We start from the raw sequence: 5,535 nt of genomic DNA, 5'->3' as shown, positions 1-5,535 counted from the left end.
ATGCGATTTTTTGTTTTTATCTGCGTTTTAGTAGGGTATGCCATGGGAATGCACAATAAGACGGGATTTTTCAAAATTCTCCCGCGGGGGGAGAGGATTAAGGCTTAAGGCTTAACCGGAAAAACGGCTTCTACTGTACTATTTTAGATGCGATTTTTTGTTTTTATTTGCGTTTTAGTAGGGTATACCATGGGAATGCACGCTAAGAAGGGATTTTTCGAAATTCCCCCTCGGGGGAGAGGGAGAGGATTTAGTCTTCATCGAGTACTTAGATGTATTAAATTAATAACATTTCAGACATTGTTATAAATATTTTTATCTATTTCGATTTTAAAAATGTTCGAACCGTTGTAAATTTGAATTTGTTATTGTATATTGGTTCGATTATAGAACGATTGTAAACGTTCCAGAAAATTGATCAAATTGAAAATAGTTCGTTTGATTCTCGGCAATTCTCATCATTCTCAGCGGTAGTTGTTATATAACAATTACTATGGTTGTTGAAATACTGAATATAAATGGGGTTTGCTTGCAAAATTTTCGCGGGCGAAGTCGCGGGTAACAGCTAGTATATATATATATATAGGCCTATAGATATTGATATATATAGGTATAAATAACCAAACACCTTTATCGTTGCCGAGAAAGTTCAATTAAAACAAACGTTTTCGACCTATTCCATAGGCCATCGTCAGGTTGAAAACGGACAATTGGACGATTTCGTTCCACAAGATCGAATACAAATATTCAAATTTCAAAAAACTGGCAACGGATTAAAAGGATAATATATTAGTAATGTATAAAAAATATATATATAATAAAAACAAAGAATAAAATAAAAATAAATTCAGAAATGCTACTAAACATCAACTAGCACAATAAAATTAACGTGTAAATTATGAGTTTCCGGCAGATTTTTTAATAATATACTTCCAGGCCGATGGAAGGCCTTCCGCGTCCCGCGCATTAATACAAGTCTCCTCTAATTTGCTCTTATAAATCTCTGTTTTATCAGCGGTCTTCGCTAATGTTGGGGATCTCACTGGCTTCATAATCCGCATCATCCCATTTAACTACCGAACTTTGTGTCTGAGCCATCTGGGATAGTACCGTCGCGTTCGAACTTTTTTTGATGTTATACTTGTGCTCCTTTAGCTTTACACTCAAATTCCTTGTAGTAACGCCGATATAACCTTTCTTAATCCCGAGCGGTGGATTTTCGTATGGTATCCTATACACATCTGCTTTTTCTTCCTTTCCAATGCTATCCTTGTCATTTCTTAAAATTTTATATAAGTTTGGGGCTCTTTTTGAATTATTGTTGATCCTTTGCGGTCTGCAATTTCTTTCATAATGCCTTTGTCATATCTGTTATAAGTGAATTTTGTGATTTTACTGGGACCTTGTATTGAGCCTGTATTATGCTCTTCTCGCATCTTCTAACAATTCCTGTTATTGTGCCTTTATTATACTCTAAGGCTACAGCAACTTGTAAAATTCTGTCAATTTCCTTTGCTCTGTCCATAACGTTATCACAATATAGAAAGGCCCTTCTGATTACAGCCCGGAATGATGCCATCATGTAACGATAAGGATCATTTGATTGCCAGGGATATAAAGCGGACTGTGCGTTCGTTTAACGTAAACACTGGTAGATAAATGCCCTTTTCTGAATTGGATGCTGATGTCCAAAAAATGTATTATTATGGAACTTCTCTGTTCTAATTTCAGTTTTAGGCCGTCGTTGTTACGATTAATGCTTTCAATGAATTCATTTATCTTACGGCTATTATTCCATAATATAAAGATGTCATTTACATATCTTTTGAAATACTGTATAGTATATCATTACGGAAGTCATATAAAACTTTTTCTCCAGTTTTCTAACAACCAACTCACAAAGAATTCCTGAGATCGGACTTACCATTGGAACTCCCCTTTTCTGTCTATGTTTGGCCATCATAGCTGAAGATAGACTCGTAGCATATCAGGTTAGCCAGTTCCACTACTTCGCTGTTGTAATTTAACAATTCAGGGACCTTATTGAACAAGAATTCGAAGTAGTGCTTCCTTGCATGATAAGATTTTTATGGAAGGATAACGAGCAGTGTTGCCGTTCCTAGTACATTTGTACTTTTCTGATACATTTTGCCCTTTCCAGTAAATTGAAAGTACATTTAGATTTTTAGTACATTTTCAGTAGATTATAAAATTTCAAGTACCATTTACGGTACAAAATAATATTTCACGCCTTAACGAAAAAATGAGAAAAATTAGTTTAATAAAGTCTCACTAGTGTCACTGCTTGCTAATTTAAATTATCCAATCACAACATACAAATGGTGTGTGTCCGTCGACGTCAGCAACATAGATAGTTGCACGTGTAAACGGTCTTGACTCAGTGGTCTTTGATACGTTCAGTTGTCTGCACATTCTCATCAGGACGTTGACAAAATTTTTCATGCCACGTGGTCCAAACAATTCAACTCCGTCAAACAAAAATAATGGACAGGTAAGGAAATCAATGATTTTAAACTTTTGTCGTCAATAATATCAAAATATCCGTTAAGTCAGAAACAAATTATTACAGAAAATAGTTTTGAAATTGTACGAGTATAAATATTATAAATACTTTTATATTATTTTCTACCACTATAATTTAATTCTTAAATTATGAACTTCAATTTTAGTAATCGTAGTAAAAGAAATAAGGGTTAATGTTACGTATGGTTCCAAAATGGCCGCGCTTCCGACTGTTCCAAGGTCTATATAAGAAGATCAGGACACGCGTGATCTACTTCTTGAGCTGCCATTTTGGGGTTTTTTGAGTTGCATGTTTTAAGCAAACTTGTACGAGCAGTCAGTTTTATATGACATTAATTAAACTAAAATTGCATAAATCCTGTAATTTCCAGTCAAAAATATAATAATAATTTCAGATGATTATGCAACCCCAATTTTATGTAACGTTTTCATCAAATAGTTTAAAAGAAACAAGCATCCTTATCTTTTGCTGTCATGATTGAAATTAATTAAATAGGTACTAAAACTGATGCAATTACGTATATACCACTTCGTAAAGTGATGCAATAACATCAAAAAAATTTAAAGTATAATAAAGAATAAAATAATATAATATAACAAATTTATAATTATTTTTTTAAAGCACGATTGGTTATAAAATTAAGATGAAATTCAATAGTATTATTAATAAATGTTGTCAATGTAATGCTCATTTTATAATAAGTAATAGATGTGTAGATATGTTTTTAATTTTAAATAGCTTTCAAAACATTCCAAAAATAAGATTTAAAATTAAATTATTTGACAATAAACTATATATATAATTTACGTGCCTATATATATATAGGCACGTAAACAAAGTATTCACAGAACTAGTACATTTTGAAGGAAAATAGTACATTTTTTGAAGGCGCTTCAGTACGTTTTGAAATTTCATTGCGGCAACACTGGATACGAGCCTTCATAATCCAATACCGTTCCTACTTCTTTTTCCATTAATGATATTCGCTGTATTTCTTTAACCACAGTCCCAGGATCTTGTGCCACTGGTGCATTGGTATCAAGCTGAGAGGAAATAAATTTGTGTTATCTTTTTTCTAAGACAAAAGTTGGTCCCCTGCATTTTTCCAATATTGGCCGTACTTGTTTACCTTCTTTGTGTGTTTTAGCGAATGCAAACAATCTTGGAATACCAGGTCTTTGGTTCCGGCACTTCTTAAGAAAAGGTAAAACAGTAGAAAGCCTTGCTCCTTTTAGCTTTTTGACCATTCTATCAATGGTTTCAACAATTTTAACATTTACCTTTTCACATTCAGTTTTTCTGATGTAATCTTCTATCGCCTTTTTGTATGTTTCTCTTTTCATGATCACCAAATGCTTACTTTTGTCCTCTCTTGTTACCAATAAATCGTTTACGTTCAAATAGAGGTACCAGCGAAGGTTAAGGAAGTTCTAGAAAAAAGCCCGAACTTCGTCCCGGAAAATCTAGGAAGAGGGAAACCTCGATTCAAGAGATTGAGAGAACGGAGTTGGACTAGATTCGTTAAAAAAAGATTATTTTAGATGGAAAACGGTCATTGAAAACCAAGAACGTTGGAAGGTAAGAGGGGTTAAGAATAACGACATTCAGATAACTAAGCGATGGCTGAACGTAAACTATTTAGTCTACATATTACACGTTCGTTTATATAACGAAATATCAGTGTATATTATATTGTATTATGTTGGATAATAATACGAGAATATTAATTATTAATAATAAAATAAACACTATCAAAATTAAACTTCTGAACATAAAATGATAATAAGACGTTTTTTGTGTTCCGGGGATTTTAATATTAATATTCAGAAATTATACAAATAGATAGATATTTTATTGTAACTTACTGGAGTACAGTAAATACTGGGTGCCACAAATGTATAACCCAGTTAGACATGGTACTAGATACATAGAAGTACTGTACATGGATACATAGAATGAGTGAGATGATATAAAGTAAAGAAAAATACAAGGCGACCCCCCCTATAACACTGTTGATAATTCCGTTTTATCTGAATTACATGTTGTACGAGTCACTTAGAATTTACAAATATGTGAGCCGTTCACAGCCCGGCACACGTATTTGTAAAATGTAAGTGACTCGTACAACATGGAATTCATATAAAACGGAAAAATCAACAATCTTATAGGGGGGTCGACTGTAATAATAAGAATAATAACAATAAAGAGAAAATTATTTACAAATATATACAATGTAATGTAAGCAAGAAAAAAAAACAAGTGTAATATAAAATACATAATTAAAGTTTTGATATATAGGTACTGTACAGTACATGAAATACGGAGATTGCAAATACAAATAAGCGTGGATGTGTAAATTTAACGTACAATATCAAGAGGAATTAAGTGATTAAAGTAACACAACATAATAGAGAAAAGTAATGATGTTTCTACATTGCAGAAGACAGATGTAGGTGAATGGCCTGCAGGCATGTGAGGCATTTAGATGTAAGCAGTGACAGTGGTACGACCAAAGTAGTTGTTTATGAGCATAAGAAAAGCGAGGTAAGAGTCTTGGTGGTTGAAGAAACTGTAGCAGTCTCTAGGCCAGCTGTACCCGTGTGCTTCAATGGTGGACTTTAAATAGTGCCTCTCCAGCTCCAGCATGGGACAGTCGAAGATGTAATGGAGATTGCTGTCACTAGTACCACAGAGGGAGCAGTTAGAGCTAGGGGCGTTGACAAATCTAGCCAAGTATGACTGAAATCTACCATGGCTGGTGAGAAACTGGCTGTTGCGGTGACCTGGAATGTACCATTTATTAAGGAGAAAACTCTCAATGTTTGGGATGAATCTGTGTGTAACTGGGTGGTTATGATTGTCCCATTCCTGTTGCCAAGTCACAAGAAGGTCCTTCCATAGTAGGTTTTTGACAGTGTTGCTGTTAATTTTATTATAGGCGACTGGAAGGTTAGAGTCATCACTAGCAGATTTGGCCAAGGCATCAGCAC

At 33.9% G+C, this 5,535-nt stretch overlaps 1 protein-coding gene across 1 annotated transcript in view; it reads right to left on the bottom strand.

The window, feature by feature from the left end:
• The window catches only part of LOC111619464, a 9,762-nt gene extending 9,055 nt beyond the window's left edge, over positions 1-707 (bottom strand). The window contains exon 1 of the mRNA XM_023361194.1: positions 629-707. The gene's annotated coding sequence lies outside the window, so the exon portion shown is untranslated. The remainder of the gene's footprint in view (positions 1-628) is intronic.
• Positions 708-5,535: the final 4,828 nt, after the last annotated feature.

This window comes from Centruroides sculpturatus, unplaced genomic scaffold, assembly GCF_000671375.1.
Source record: "Centruroides sculpturatus isolate CEXI.00-Female unplaced genomic scaffold, Cexi_2.0 scaffold44, whole genome shotgun sequence".
Classification (NCBI taxonomy): domain Eukaryota; kingdom Metazoa; phylum Arthropoda; class Arachnida; order Scorpiones; family Buthidae; genus Centruroides; species Centruroides sculpturatus.
The sequence above is the reverse complement of the archived record's forward strand: the minus strand, read 5'-3'. Positions and strand labels throughout refer to the sequence as shown.